At 37.5% G+C, this 17,318-nt stretch overlaps 1 pseudogene; it reads right to left on the bottom strand.

The window, feature by feature from the left end:
* Positions 1–1,060: 1,060 nt before the first annotated feature.
* Positions 1,061–2,745, bottom strand: LOC117023982 (39S ribosomal protein L3, mitochondrial-like; annotated as a pseudogene).
* Positions 2,746–17,318: the final 14,573 nt, after the last annotated feature.

Below are 17,318 nucleotides of genomic sequence, written 5' to 3'. Positions count from 1 at the left end.
AGAAAAAGAGGTATAAATATATTACATACAGTTTCAGTGGCAATCAACAGTAGAACGTAAAACCTCTGAGTAATTGACGTGGGAGAGGTGGGGTGGATGGGGATGGGTGGTGGGAGATTTTTGTTTGTCATTTTAGACACTTCTGTAGAGTCTGAATTTTAAAAACATGCAAGTATAACTTCTATAAATTAAAAAAAATTTAAAATAGAAAAATAAATAAAAAGTATCCATCAATGAGAGATTGCTTAAATAATTATGTTATACTATGAAGCCAATAGAAAAAAAAGAGGTACATCTATACAAATTTTAAGAAAAACATATTGCAGAATGATATGGTTTTGATAATATTGTGTGTGTGTGTGTGTGTGTGTGTGTGTGTGTGTCTTTAGGTAGGCAGGCAGGTAGGTCAGTTATATGTGTACACCAAACTGGGAGGATACGTAGCAAAGTGATATCAAAGTGGAGAGGAGAGAGACTTATTATTTATTATATATTTCTACACTTCTCTATTCTGTTTTATTTTTTTTCAAGGAGCATGCATTGAATATGAATGTGTATGAAATATTCTGTAGGTTCAAAGCTAAAGTGATTCTGAGTGTTTCCCTGTCCTTTTCTGCCATGGAAGAATCAAGTGTGATTGTATTGTGTCATGTACGAGGGTCAGGGTCTTACACTGACTTGTAGTGAGGAAATTCACTGGTTCTTGGCTCCCTAGTATTGTCACAAAAGGGAAGTTTATGAATTAAATCACTTCTTTCTTGTGATGTTACCACACAGCTGACCAAAACTCTGATTCATGTTTCTTTTTAACGTTGTTAGATTTCCTTCTTCTGCTTGGTTTTGAGCAAATGTCACCAAGAGTATGTGGGATTTAAATCCCCAAATCCAGTATCTGATGATTGTAGAAGGTTATCCATCCCACACTTTGGAGTCCTGACTAACCCTCATATTTTTTAGAATCCTTTTAGCAATTCAGTCATTTTTGTATTTCATTTTATCGTGGAAAGAACACTTAACATGAGATTTACCCCTCTGACAATTTTTAAAGTGTGCATTATTGTTGACTGTAGGTACAATGCTGCACAGCAGATCTCTAGAACTTATTCATCTTTTTTTCCAAATGAAAGAAGTTAAATTTATACACACCTTAAGCTAAGTTGGGAAATTTGTAGTAAAATTAAAGAATGAATCCCACAAATTATAGAAATTTTGCTGATATGTAAACTGTCAGTCCATCTAAGTTTGGCATATTCAATCCACTTAACTGATATGTTTAAGTGGTAATTTTACTAACAAAATTCAGTTGGAGGATGAGTGATATAGTCACGGTCTTGACAAAGATGACAAGTGTGGTATTGTGAGTAAGAAAGTAGAATAGAGTTCCTGGTTATCTTATTGTTCTGGTTTATCCAAGTTCACAGAATATAGGAGGTTCTGCCAAGTCCAGTGAGCTTAGGCAGACGTAATAGAAGGAGGGCTGGGTTGATACGTTTTCATCACACAACTTCTGGTTGGTCCGCTTCATCTCCATCAGGAAAAATGTGTAAAGAATAGTAGATTTCCACAGATATCCTTTTATGCAGGCAATTTAGAATCTCTGTTACGGAGCAAGTTTTATGTCCCAATACAGAGCCATTTGCATAGGTTATATTGTCCTGTGTGTCCATCCATTCAGTCCATATGCTTCCCATTTGTCCAGGCATTTTAGTTTTAGGCTAGACTCTGATAACATCGCTGGTTGAAATAGTTCCAGGTCTCCTGTGGGTTTTCTTTTGACTATGAGTAGTGGGCTGGCCTTTAAATTCCATCTTTTCATGATTCCTTAAAAACCTTTACAATAGTTTTTGCTGTGACATTCACATACTGCCATTGTCGAAAGCAAGCAGCATAAAGAGGGAATGCCTGGCTTCATTGCAGCATTATCTGTTACATGAACCATTTTAATTTTCTGTTTCGGAGGCAATTCATTCTCAGCAAAATTCCAGTATAGAAGAATTAATAGATACACGGAAACATGATACAGTTTTTCCTCCTACAGTTAGAGCTGTCATTTTTTCCACTATTTTTCTTTGGAGTATATTTTAGGATGTGACAGTTTTTTATCTGAAGTAATGTGACCATATACTTTTGACCTGGTCCATGAAGGCATTATTAGCAGCTTCAGTGCGATAAGGCCAACTCTAGAGGAGCCTGATCCCCAAGGATGTATAGGCCGTGGTTCGTCTTTCAGAGTACATAGTTTACTTGCTAATTGGGCTTTTTTTTTTTCCATCAGAGACTAACTGCTTAACAAGTGGGACATTTTCTTCAGAAGCATGGTCATCCTACTAAATACCATTCTTGCTGTGGAGACTTCTAACCAAAAGCCAGATGTTTGTCCTATTCCCCAAGCCCTGAACAGCACCCAGGCTGTCTGCATTGCTACCCAGTACCAGGGCGTTAGTCTGTGCCAGCAGCCCCCCACCTGGCATGGACAGGCAGGGGCAGGAGTGGAGGGCCTATGGTACTTCTGGGGGCCCCACCACTCTGCTTTCAGGGCTTTCCAATGCCACCACCACGTGTCAGCCTCCGGGAGCCCGCCTGCCAGCTGTCTGCCAATTAGAACAGTCCTCTTGCTTAAGTGAAACTTTGTGCTCATTGATTAGTAACTCCCCATTTCCCCTCTCCATTCCACTTTTTGATTCTATGAATTTGACAGTTTCAGATACCTGATGTAAGTGGAATCATGCAGTATTTGTCTTTCTATGACTGGCTTATTTTACTTAACATAATGTCCTCAAGGTTCAACCATCCTGCATATTGCAGAATTTCCTTCTTTACAAAGGCATTCCATCGTACGTATATGCCACATTTTCTTTATCCATCCATTTGTTGTTGGACATTTAAATTGTTTCTACATCTTTCTTATTGTGATAGTGCTGCGATAAACATAGAAATACTAATACCTTTGAGATCCTGATTTCAATTCTTTTAGATAAATACCCAGAAGTGGGATTTCTGGATCACATGTAGTTTTATTTTTAATTTTTTGAGGAACCTCCATACTGTTTTCCATAGCAGTTGTATCATTTTGCATTCCCACCAACACTGTGCAAGAGTTCCAATTTCTCCACAATCCTGCTAACACTTGTTACCTTTTATATTTTTGACAGTGGCCATCCTGACAGGTGTGAGATGATATCTCATTGTGGTTTTGATTTGCCTTTCTGTGATGATTAGTGCCATTGAACATTTTTTCATATATCTGTTGGCCATTTTTATATCTTCTTTGTAAAAATGTTTATTCAAGTCTTTAGCCCACTTTTAAAATTGTGTTATTAGGCTTTTTTATTATAAGGAATTCCTCATATATTTTGGTGATTACCCCATATCAGATTTATGGTTTGAAAATATTTTTTTTCCCATTCCAAAGGTTGCCTTTTCAACCTATGATTCTTGATGGTTTCCTTGGCTGTGCAGAAGATTTCTAGTTTGATGTACTCCCACTTGTTTATTTTTGTTTTTGTAGCCTGTATTTTTGGTGTCAAATGAAATCATTGCTAAGATCAATTTCATGAAGGTTTTCCCCTGTGTTTTCTTCTAGGAGTTTTACAGTTTCAGATCTTACATTTTAAGTCTTTGTTTTAGTTGATTTTTCTGTAAGGTGTAAGATAAGTGTCCAATTTCATTCTTTTGCATGTGGATGTCCAGTTTTCCCACTTGTCAAGACTAAAGCTCTATACTTGTCTATCTGTAAAGTAAAAAAAAACCCCTTGAATTATAAATATGTGTCTTAAAAATAGTGCTGTGAGTTAAGAGTTAGTATAGAATAGAGATACGAGTAAGTTCTCTGAGGTCATAGTCAAGTGCTTCCACCATTCATTAGTTCATTCGTTCATACAGTCAACATGTGCTTGACATTGGAAACCCTGGAAAGTTCCATCTTGCCCATTCCAGTCAGTCTCTTTTCTTATCCCTTAGAACTAACCACTGTTTTGATTAGTTTCCACCATAGATCAGTTTTTTTCTGTTGTAGAACTTGATGTAAAAGTGATCACACAGTATACATTCTTTACTGCAGGCTTCTTTTACTCAGCATAATGTTTTTGAGATTTACCCATGTCGTTGTGTGTATCAGTAGTTTGCTCCTTTCAGAAGTTTTTACTGCAAAGAGTTTCTAATTTAATGGAACTTACTTCTTTTTCATGTACTTTCTCTTTGAAAAATTCTAGCCTACTAGCTTACTTTTTATATTTCTCATCCACTTGATGATTACTTTAATTTTAGGTACGGTTTTCAGTCTATCTAGTTTTGGATCTCTAACTTTTTGCTTATTCCTTTTTCTTATCGTGCCCATGTAGTTACCTTCTCAGAGTTGTCAAGGGTCATTTCCTTCTTTCTTTCAAAGCTCATATACATTGCCATCTTTTTACTAACTTGCTTATTTAAGTGTATATCCAAGCATCTTATTTTTTCCTACCTCAGATCATATTCTTGCTGGTGAGTTATTCAAATAATCAGTTTAGAATACGTACTAGTTTCTGGAAAAACTGGCAGAATTATTCATGGTATTTGGAAAAACATGCTAGATATAGAAAGAACCTACTTCCCTTTCTGTTCTTTTTTTTTCTTCCAGGTGCCTTTGACTTTGCAGGTGAGTCTGGAAGCATTAGTTGCAAAGGTATGCATTGGCCTCTCTGGTTGCATGAAAGACTAGAAATACACAAAGTGAGCTTGTGCTATTCTGAGGAATAACTTCCATGTAGTCTGCAGATACTCAGTTCCATTAGAAAGTCAACACTGTCTGCTGCCAATAACTAAAGCTGCTGAAGAGTGAGTTTGTGCAGCCTCCATCTTTTCTATTTCTCCTTACTTTGTCTGAATTCTTAGTGTCCTCTGACTCCTGTCTTTTCTGGCCTTTCTTTTATTTTCCCAAATTAAGTCAGCCTTGCACAGAATTGCCACACTAACTCCCTTTTCAGCGCTCCTTTTGCTGCCTGTTCCTTTTCCTTTATTTCTTCATACAAGCTTCTCCTTGCCTAGCCCCCAACTCTTAAAGAAGAACCAGTAGGAGTTACATATTAGGTGATTTATTGCACAGAATAGGCTTACACGTTTATGGTAGTTGGCAAGACAGACTGGTAGGCCATCAGGAAGGGCAGATAGAGACTCTTGGGTACCAGGTGAAGCTGTTATCCATAGAGGAATTTCTTCTTTTTCAGAGAATCTTCAGCTCTGCTCTTAAAACTTTGTAACTGATTGAATCAGTCCCACCTAGATTATTTAGGATAATCTCCCTTACTTAAGTCAGTTGATTATGGACTTAATTCATAGCCACAAGACACCTTCACTATAACACCTGAATTAGTGTTCGATTGAACACCATGTTCCCCCAAAATAAGCCCCACTTAAGATCGTCAGCCAGATGGACATATTTAGTGCATGATGACAATGTTCCAGAAGAACATGACATGACTGGATTTGTTGTACATGAAAAAATAAGACATCCCCTGAAAATACGCGCTAATGCGTCTTTTGGAGCAAAAATTAATATAAGACCTGGTCTTATTTTGGGGGGAAATATGGTATCGGATCCGGTCGTATTTTCGGAGAAACATGGTACTGGGGACCGTAGTCTGGCCAAGTTGACATATAAAAGTAACCACTATACCTCATTTCCTTTAGGATTTGTCTTTTACAAACTGGCTTAATTCATAACTAAAATGTTAACTGATTAGAGCTAAGTGCTTGCCAGGGGTAGTTTCATTTTATGAAGAAATCTTCAAGAACCAATGGGATGAAGCAATGATAAAATAAAAATAGCTAAGGAATGTGTGAGTTGAGGTGGGGTAGGGATAGGAATGAAAAGTACCACCTATTCAAAAGGTCAGGACTGCCCACAGGTATGGTCCCTCCTTCTCATTGTCCCACATCTCCCTGTCAATCTCCTGGTGTACCAACCCTTCCTAATCTTTTGTTTTCATCCGCACGTATCCTCCACCACCCTCACCAACATACCTCCCCAACACTCCCCCCAGCAGCTCGAGGTTTCCTTCCGTGAACATACCTGGAGATTTAGATCTACACCTGATATATCTACTGCATTTGGGCTTCCCTCACCCCCACAGGCCTGTGTACATATTTACGGACCCTACTTTTCTCACATGTTTAATGTGTCTCCTATAAAGCTATCGGAGCTTTATAAAATTGTAGGAGTTTTATAAAATTACAGGAATCTCCTAGAATTTGAAGACCAAATATTTCATTCACCCATCAAGTTTATCTACGGCATTGGCAGGTAGTACATATAAAAGAAAAAGATTCAATTCTCAGGCCAAAGGACCGTGGCTTTAGTGCAGGGGACAGAATGAAACAGAACAGAGAAAGGAGCATTTATGCTGACTGGGAGCTTAATAGAGCCCTTCAGCTTGGATTTGAAGATTAACAAGGATTTCGATGGATGGAGAAGGTCAGGTTGAGTGAACTAAATGAGCAAATACAAGGAGGCTTGAAGATGCAGGAATATTTCACAGCTTGCTTGTGGTTTGGATGTGGGTTTAGATGGTTGGATAGTCACTTGGGGCACCAGGTTATTATCTAAGTGAGGCTGAAGCCTATTGAAAATTAAGAGAAGACAATAAGGTTTAGGACAGACTTAGAAGAGGTAGTTGAAAAGCTAATAGAAGTTCAGAGAATACAATATCTAAGAAAATCAAGAGATGATATAAGTTATATTGGTTCAGTACGGAGAGGCCTAGTGGCTGGTGAGCCAGTGTTCAGCTTTCTGTCTTGTTAGGCTACTCCTTTCCAGATCTTTTGGCCAAATAAAACAGGCTTTTCTTGCCCCCACCCATTTTTTTCCTGTCAGTTGACACAGGCTTCTCCAGCACCCAGTCTATATCTTTTTAAAGTTTTTAATCAATTTATTGAGGTATAATTGACATGCAATAAAATATACTCATTTGAAGTGTATAGCTCTATGAATTTTGAAAAGTGCAGTCACTCATGTATCATCACAATCAAGATATAGAACTTGTTCATCATCAAAAAGTTTCCTTCTTTAAGATGTTTAACACTACCCCACTGATGTATAGATTCAATGTGATCCCTATCAAACTCGCAACAATTTTTGCAGATATAGAAAAATCCATCCTAAAATGCATATGGAACCTCAAGGGACCCTGAATATACAAAACAATCTTGAAAAGAAAGAACAAAGTTGGAGGTCTCACAATTCCCCATTTCAAAAATTACTACAAAGCTACAATAATCAAAACAGCGTGGTTCTGGCATAAAGACAGACATAGACCAATGGAATAGAATAGAGAGCCCAGAAATAAACCTTCACACATATGGTTAGATGATTTTCAACAAGAGTGTCACGACTATTAAATGGGAAATGGGCAGTCTTTTTAATAAGTAGTGTTGGGAAAACGGATATCCATGTGCAAAAACTGAATTTGGACCCTTACCTTACACACCGTATATAAAAAATTAAGTCAGTATGAATCAAAGACTTAAACATAAGAGCTAAAGCTATAAAACTCATAGAAAAAATCATACGGGAAAATCTTCATGATTCTGGATTTGGCAATAATTTCTTGGATATGATACTAAAACACAGGCAACAAAAATAAAAATAGGTAATATCTATTTCATCAAAATTTAAAACTTGTGCATCAAAACACACTATCAACAGAGTGAAAAAGAAACCCATGGAATGGAAGAAAATATTTGCAAATCATATCTGTCTGATAAGGGATTGATAATCAGAATATGTAAAGAACTACAAAACAACAACAACAACACGATTAAAAATGGACAAATGAATTAAATAGACATTTCTTCACAGAAGATATACAAATAGCCAAGAAGCAAATGAAAAATGCTCAACATCAGCCTACGACATCAGTGAAGTTTTTAGAGGTCCAGTGGTCTGGGTATACCAGGACATTCCCCTCTAAAGTAAGGGACAAGTTATTGCAATTGTAGCTTCCATTGCTAAGAAGGAAGCACACCTCATAGACTTCTTTGGGTTCTGGAGGCAGCACGTTCCACATTCCAGTGCAGTTACTGAGTAACATGGATGGCTTCCTCCTCTTTTACTCTTCCCTTCCAATCTCCCAGCCTCCAATCTCTACCAGGGTTCACCACTAGCCAAACCCAGCTGGCAGCCTGCTGACAGGGACCAGGGAACACAGGCCCCTGTGATACAGGGCATAACAGGGAAAGGTGAGGAATGGGTTTGAGGGTAACCAGGACTGGCAAAAGCCTGCAGTAGTCACTGACAGTAAACAATTAGTTCTACTAGATTTATGATGAAATATAGACAGATTATATTCATCTCTTTAAGTATTTTAAATTAGATTCCATCCCCCCTCCCCAGGAATACATAATAGAGACTTTTCTAAAACCTTTAAAGGAAAAATGCCATTTTGAAATCTTTAGCTGTGTTAAAAGATAAACTGAGGTGTGGGGGAGGAAAAATAATTTTCCTTATACTCTTACTAGTTCTTTGGGCTAGTTTAATAATCAAATTAACAGGAGACAGATTAACAAGGTAAAAGAAACAAATTGATTAAATATGTACATATGAGGGTACCATAAGAATAGGGGACCCTAGGACAAATTTGGCAGTGGAGGTTTATATGCCATCTTGAACTAAGGAGAAAGTGGGGGTGGTATGGTTTGGGACTTCAAAGGGCAGGAAAAACAATTCACATGGGGATGGAAAAGCAAATATTTGGTAAACAAACGTTTGCTGGGCCATCTTTAACAATGGGACAGAGAGGACTTTGATCAAATGGGCCTTGCTAGGTTCCTCCCTATCTATCACACACTAGTTCATATTAAACTGTAGTTATCTGTGATGATAGCTCCCTTGTTGGAGCATATTCTTTATCAATTGTTTTAGGCAGTTAGGGGGAAGGTTGAAGATTTTTCCTGAGGTTTTTGTTTCTTAAAATAACCACCTTAAAATAATCAACATTAAAAAAAAAGCCATATTATGGGATCGCAAACTGGTTTCCCTCAAAGGCATATTAAAAATTTTAAGAGTTTATCTGAGCAAAAATTGATTTGAATTGGGCAGCATCCAGTCTAGCAGATAGAAAATGAGCTCTGAGGAACTGTTCAAAATGAAAGACTTTTATAGGAAGAAGAAAGCAGGAACAAGGAAGTTATACTGAGCAAAAAAGTGGGTTGGTAATTGCAAAGTTACTTTCCTTTAGGGGATGGCAGGGGTCTATCAGACAGATTACCTAACTGGTGCTGATCAAGTGATTCCTGATTGACTGGTTTAAGATTCCATTTCTGGGAGAGCTGAAAGTGTAATTAAGTTCTGGGTTTGGCAACATGGAGCTTAGCATAAGCAACTCCCTTTTGGGCCTGTTGCGTTGTTTTTAACAGTTGTTAATAAAAATTAATGTTTTAAAATGTGCTATTTCATCTAGTAAATTAAATGAGTTTATAAAAAATACTTTAAGATTAATACGTTAATAATTTTAAAGACAGCACTTTCATAAAAGAATTCAAAAGATGTTGACGGGAAATTTGTAGGAAAGCCAAAGTCTAAGGCAATAATTTAAGAATAACTTGACACACTGGAATTTTTAAATTGAGAAAGGAATTAGACACTGAACTCTGTACTACTGACCTCATCACATTACAAAGAAATTGAATTTCTATATATCATCTCACCATCTGGTCTGGAGAATCTTTGGAAATTATTCACATTTAGCAACAGAAACACTTTGAAGAGAATATTTCAAGTAAGAAATAAGGACTATTTTGGAAAGCTAATGCATGTACTACTTTTAGCATTTTTGAATGGAGCATGGTTAATATAGCCTACCTCATTTAAATAAATTTATCCTAAAAGGAAAGCTGAGCACTGGAATAATTTATGCTGCATATAGTCAATAAAATCCCATTTTCTGCATCACACAGAAAGACAATAAAGCAATAATGGTTGCTGGCCTCTTTGATATCTATACGCTGAGATTAACAAATGAATTTTGTGAAAACCCCAAAGTAGAAGAATCATTGTTTTGAACCACTATAAGCATATGAAAAAAGAATTTTAAGATGTAAAGTTCTTTGAGTGAATAAAATTTTCACCACTAGTTTTACTAATTGTCCAAAAGCACTGATATTTCAAATGATTATCACTCAATATCATGAATGTTCATTTACTCATGGATAACATCATGAGTCAGACTTATAATACTAAAAAAAAAAGAAAGTAAAACACCTCATTCTCCACCCCCCCACCCCCACCCCCCTAAAAGCAAAATATTGAAAGTGGTCTTGATGGTAAAGAAGAAAGCCTTGGTGGTGGTGGTGTTCTCTATACTGGACGACTTGATCTTCTAACTACAAGTCTGGAACTTCAGTTGCCAGCTTAGACAGTGGAGATTTACCCCTAAAAAGCAACTCTGTTGTATGACATTGATTTGTACAAAAGTGAGTTTGTAATAAAACTTATAATTGCCAAGCTCTCTGATACTTATTTAAATCATTTAATCTATTTTACCCCACCATGAAAGTCTACTTAAGAAATAAATTAAGGTTGAAAGGTTAGTTAAGAAACCTAAAGCATCTTTAAGAAGCTGGGGTGGGAATAAACTTTACTTTTTTAGGTTTTACACACTGTTCTAATAATTAGATTGACATGGGACAGATTAACAAGAGAAAATGACCAAATTTAGCTACATATGTACACATGGGAATACCACATACACGAGAGGTTCAGAGACAGAAGAGGAAAATGAGGCATATATGACATTCTGAGTTAAGGATGAGGTAAGATGCCTTGGGACTTCAGAGGGGAGGAAGATTCATTTGCAGGATGATAGGGAGAGCAGATGTGCAGTAATTAGAAGTTTTCCCTGCACTATCGATAGGTCATAAAGTTATTTCTGGTGATAACTCTTATTTTGTGCAAGGTCTCTAATTTAAATTCGTTAAGGGAGAGGCAAAAGTTTTTCATGAGCCCTCATCTCAGTTGCCTTCAGCTCAAAATAATTCACATGCCAAAGTGGCATGTCTTGGGGAGGCCTGTTTTAAACCCCTTCAAATCCAAATGAGGTTAGTGAATCTAGGTAACCACGGCACTAATAATAGAAATAATAATATTTCTTCTGGCACATAGTAAGTTAGGGGCTGCTCTTATTTGCAGTAGTGCTTTACAGCTTACAGATCCTTTTCATATGTTCTGTTGAGCATTTGGTTCTTACAAGAACTATGTCAGGTAATGGGTCTGGTATTATCATATCCCTATCTCTTTTACTGATGGAAAAAAAAAGTGGCTCAGATTGGTTAAGCGACCTTACTAAAATCTTGTAACTGATATAGTTGACATCTGTTGCTTTGGTTGGAGCAATTTCCTTCCTCCTTTTGGTAACAAGATTCTGATTTTCCTTTAAGGAACTACCCTGTGCCTTTGCATATCTCCTAGCAGGACTGTCAGTCAAGGGACTCTACCTCACTGGTTTACATGTGATCCAGACTGGCCCATCAGAACCTTTTATATCACCTGGATGCAGAGACTAGTGTTCAGGTAGGCATGTGCTCCAAGTAATTTGATTTTGTTTTGTTAAAGAGATAGAAATAAATGAATTCTAGGAGTGAGTTGGCTTCACTTGGGAGGTGTAAGGACCATGAAAACTTGGAGCTATTTTCAAGAGAGAACTGCTAGAGTAAAGCCAATACAAAAGAAAGTCTGGTGGAGAACAACGAGAGAAAGAGAGAGAGGACATTCTGATTTCACTTGAGGAAATGGATATAGCTATTTCTTAGATTTTCAAGTTCAGTAAGTCAGTAAATTCCTTGTTTTGCTTAGGTAGGTTTGGACTTCTTTACTTGCAACCAAAAAATCCTAACTAATAAGTGCCTTACTGTGGGGACAGAGCCAGGAGTGCAGTTTCCAAGCTCTCGGCCTCACGTGGAAAGGTGCTGGCTCAGGTAGTAAATGGCCATCAACTGTGATTGGATGGCCATCAGCTGTGGCTAGTTGGCCATCAGCTGTAACCAGTGAGCCATTGGCCACTAATTTAACTGCTTTGGCTATGCTAGCAGAAAATGGGTGTTAACAAGGGTGGAGAGTGGATTGCGGATAGTGGGGCTCCTGCTCCCTGTGTCTCCAACCCAGCCGCCAGCGAGATTATAGTGGTATGACTCCCCTATCTATGGCTCCGTGGGTGTTCCTTTCTGGCCTGACCATGTCCTGCGTTCTTACTTGGGGAGCGGGAGCAGAGACCCTGCCTGCCACCCTGCATGACACTTACCTATTATTGAAACATGCCTTTTGACATCAAATTCTTGGCTATTTCCACTGCTGCATCCTTCAGAAAGGTGCCCCTATGTATAAACATCAAAACTTGATCAGGCACCTTTGTGGGAGATTTGAGAACCTGCCCTCTTTTCATGGAGACACTATTCTAGGTTCTCTTCAAGTTTCATTTTAAAATTTTTGTTGAGAGAATGAGAAGACAAGCCACAGACTTGGAGAAAATGTTTGCAAAAGATATATCTGATAAAGGGATATTATTCAAAATATACAAAGAATTCTTAAAACTCAACAAGAAAACAAACAACCTGATTAAAAATGGATAAAAGATCTGAACAGACATCTCACCACAGAAGATATACAGATGGCAAATAGAGTATGAAAAGATGTGCCACATCACGTCATCAGGAAATACAAATTACAGAAACTATGAGATACCACTGCATTCCTATTAGAATATATGGTCAAAATCCAGCACACTGACAACACCAAATGCTGGTGAGGATGTGGAGCCACCGGAACTCTCATTCATTGCTGGTGGGAATGCAAAATGGTACAGATACTTTGGAAGACAGTTTGGCAATCTCTCACAAAACTAAACCTATTCTTACCATATGGTCCAGCAATCTTGCTCCTTGGTATTTATTTACCCAAAGGAGTTTAAAAATTATTTCAGCACAAAAATTTGCATATGGATGTTTTCAGCAGCTTTATTCAGAGCTTCCCAAACTTGAAAGCAAATAAGATGTTTCAGTAGTAAAAGGATAAACTGTGGTACCTCCAGACAATGGAATATTACTCTGTGCCAAAAGGAAATGAGCTGTGAAAAACATGAAAGATACTTGAATACATATTACTAAGTGAAAGAAGCCAATCTGAAAAGGCTACATACTGTAGGATTCCAAATAATGACATTCTAGAAAAGGCATAACTATGGAGTAAAAAGATCAGTGATTGCCAGGGATTGGGGGTAGGGAGGGATGAATATAGGTGGTGCACAGAGGACTTTTAGGGTGCTGAAATTACTCTATGATACATGTGATTATACATTTGTCCAGTCCCTTAGCTTACATGACATGAATAGTGAACCTTATGTAATTGGGTGATGATGATGTGTCAATATAGATTCACCAATTATAACAAATGTACCCTCTGATGAAGGATGTTGATAATGGGCGAGGCTGTGCATGTGTGGGGTAAGAGATATATAGGAAACCTATGTACCTTTCTCTATTTTGCTGTGAACCTAAAACTGCTCTGAAAAATAAAGTCTTTAAAAAGTTTCCAAAAGCCATTGCTTTTGACCTCTGCATATATTTTTACAAACTTTTTGGCAGTAAAGTTGAGGGGAATGTGTTGGTGAAATACTCCACTTAAAAATGTGTTTCTTACATAATACAAGGAAGGAATGATGGGAAGTGTGGCAGAGTTGCATTGGGTGGAAGTATTTTATCGCTTTGCTAATGTGAAAGAATATTTCTCATGTAAATATAAGAAAAGTAGTTAAAATTGTTTGAGAAGTATTTTCAGATTGGTTAACCATAGGCAAAATGGTAAACTGATTTTCTTTAGTACCCCAACTTCTCAGATTTTCTACCTTCAGTTCCCTTTCTTCCTTTTTATTATTATGCAAACACATCATCCTACATGAATGTGTTGAAATTTTCAACACTTTAATACACTAGAAGCATAACATCTTTCTCCTGTATATCTTCCCCTTTTCCATCCCTTTCCCTATAGCCCCTGGTCCCTACATCTTTCTCACTCAAATATTTTTGTCCCCCACTTCCCATTCTTTCTTCTGGTTTTGGAAAAGGATGGAGAGAGATAAAGGGGAGGAAGGAAGTGAATCCTGTAAGAGATGTACGTCAAACTGGGAGTAGATTTTATCAGATCTGAGCACATTCTAAATATAGGACATCCTGATCAATAACAGGAATATATTCATGTATTAACATTTTTTTGTTTGTTTACTTGAATCTCCTACCAACCTACCTACCTACTCTGTTTCAGTTAACAAAAATAAAGGATATAGAAAAATTTAGGGAAAACAGTAAAATTGAAAGGTGGATAAATGGTTTTGGTGTATTTATTGTATATTTGCTCTCCCTTTTAGATTTCAAGGTCCTTGAAATCCAATGGACCTTGCTATGAACACACACAGTGTTTAACTCTTTCTGGATATTGTTTGTTTGGACTAACTTCTTCAGAGATATATGACTACATTTTGTGTTATCTTTTGTCTTAAGTTCTTTTGGTCTAAAAGTCTATACATCTTTCTCTATTAGGTTCTTTTACTAAGCACTTAATCTTTGTTACTTTTGTCTACCTCAAAAGACAGTTAGCGGGTGGCCAGTTGGCTCAGTTGGTTAGAGCTCAGTGCTCATAATACCAACGTCACCAGTTCGATTCCCACATGGGCTAGTGAGCTGCACCTTTTACAACTAGATTGAAAACAACCACATGACTTGGAGCTGATGGGTCGTGGAAAAACACACTGTTCCCCAATATTCCCCACCAAAAAAAAAAAGAAAAAAGAAAAAGACAGTTAGCACCTGAGGTCCTTGAGTCTGAAGTATACTCTTGCTATTTATGTGTTTTCCCGTTGGAAGGCTTTACTAATTTTTCTCTGCATATTAATTACATTTGACCTGTCTTTCAAGGTACAGCTTAAGTGAATTTCCTCTATTAAGTTTTAAGTATTTCTCATTACTTCCCAATTGTGCACTACATAACTGCACATCTGTGGTTGCCTGTATAACGTTCCTGTACAAAGGTGTCCACTTTCAATTTTCCAGAATCTGTGAATGTTACCTTCTATGTCAAAAGGAACTTTGCAGATGTGGTTAAATTTGGGACCTTGGGATGGGTAGATTGTCCTGGGTTATGCAGGTGGGCTCAATGTAATTACAAGGGTCCTACAAGAGGGAGGCCAAAGGATCAGACTAGGAGAGAAGGCAGTGCAGCAATGGCAGTTGAAGGAGAAAAGGCAATGAGATGTGGGGGCATGAACTAAGTAATGTGGGCAGCCTTTAGAAGCTGGCAAGAGCAAAGAAACGGATTTCCTCAGAGCCTCCAGAAGTAACCAGCCCTGCTGATACCTTGATTTTTAGCCCACTGAAACTGCTTTTGGACTTCTGAACTCCAAAACTGTAAGATAATAAATTTATGTTGTTTTAAGCTACCAAGTTTGTGGTAATTTGTTATAGCAGCAATAGGAAACTAATATGACATTATTAACATCCTTTACAATCGCTCTAGGTCTGTTCCACATAATTTAGCACTTTATTGTCATGTTCTCTAAGCCCACTGTGTATGAATGGTATAATATAAATTCCTGGTGGACAGGAATCAGAATTTTTATCTCGTTTTTTACACCCTACAGTGCCTAGTCCAATCTTTAGGTACTCAGCTATTTGGAGTGGATTATAATAACTTTGGTGTGTAAAAGAGAATGGCTACCACCAGTGGGGAAATAAAGGGCAAACTGAAAGACATATAGGACTCAACAAACTGTGTTTAATTCCTTGGCATAAAATTCCAACCTTTTGTTTTTGAACTCTGTGTCACATAGTATTAGGTACACAGTACTTACTTAATGTAGGCTGGAACACAGAGCGTCTTTAACAAGTACTTGATGCATTGAGCTGAATTCTGTGGGGGAAAGAAGGAAAAGGACAAAGAGAAAAACAAGATAGATCTGGTAGAAAGTCCTCCTTATCTATTTACCTGATTCATTTTTATTACATTAAGTTAAAATGCTGAAAAAGAACATTCATCAAACTTCCTAACATGAATTTTTCCTTAAAGCAAAATACAAAAGAATAAAAGATGATAAAAATAGGCAGGGTGTGACAGTTTAATTTCATCCATTAAATTCAAATAACCAGTATTTTAAAATCCAAGTAATACGCTTAATACTAAGCTAAGAGATAAAGAGGTTACAGACAAACCCATTGGACATGGGTCTATTCTAAAGGGCCTTAGTGTCTAGTTGGGAGGTGATACTAACAATCAACTAAGGTTACCAGGCAGTATATCAAGTGCCATCTTGTGTGATTCAGACTTTGGAGATTATAGACATTTGGAATTTGGGGCTGGAGAATCAATATTTCATTCAGCAAATTTTTATTGAGAACCTATTATGGTTCTCTGTGAATAAGAGTTTGTTTGGAGCTTGCAATCTAATAGAGGAAGGCAAGGGAAATATCTGACTAATATAAGAATGGATTAAGTGCTAAAAAGCAGGAGGTTGCTTTGTAATTGAGAAAAGGTTATTAACGGTAACTTTTGAAAGTTGAAAGGAGAGGTGGGATTGCAAATGGTTTTAAATGAAAGGTTTTAGGCCAAGCCTTGAAAGATGAGTAGGACTTTGAATAGAATATCCCAGGCTGAAGCACGAGCAAGAACACTGCAGACATTCCACGCTTGGGTGGAACAAAGGATGCTTGAAGGGTAGTGCATTACTTTGCTATTGTGGTAACCAATTACCACAAACTTAAAGCAATACGAAAGTATTCTCTTATAGTTCTGTAGGTCAGAAGTCCAACCCAGTTTTCACTGGGATAAAATTAAGATGTCAGCAGGGCTGAGTTCTATTCTAGGGGTGAATCCATTTTCTTGTCTTTTCCGGCTTCTAGAGGTTACTACAATCCTAGCTGGTGGCCCCCTTCCTCTACTTTCTTTTCTTTCTTTCTTTCTTTTTTAACTTTTATTTATTTAAGTGTGTTTTTCCAGGACCCATTAGCTCCAAGTCAAGTAGTTGTTTCAATCTAGTTGTGGAGGGCGCATGCAGGTCCCAGTGGCCCATGTGGGGATCCAACTGGCAACCTTTGTGTTAGTAGCACCTTGCTCTAAACAACTGAGCTAACCTGCGGCCCTTCTTTATTTTCAAAGTCAGCAAGGTTGCAACTTTCTAATCATCCTTCATAGTGGTATCTCCCTTCTGACACTCCTCTTCTAATTTTGAAGGCCCTTGTGATTACATTGGGTATTGATTACTCAATAATCTAGGATAACCTATTTTATGATCAGGTGACAAGCAACCTTA

This window comes from Rhinolophus ferrumequinum, chromosome 6 (genome assembly GCF_004115265.2).
Source record: "Rhinolophus ferrumequinum isolate MPI-CBG mRhiFer1 chromosome 6, mRhiFer1_v1.p, whole genome shotgun sequence".
Lineage (NCBI taxonomy): Eukaryota > Metazoa > Chordata > Mammalia > Chiroptera > Rhinolophidae > Rhinolophus > Rhinolophus ferrumequinum.
This window is presented reverse-complemented; position numbering and strand designations above follow the sequence as displayed.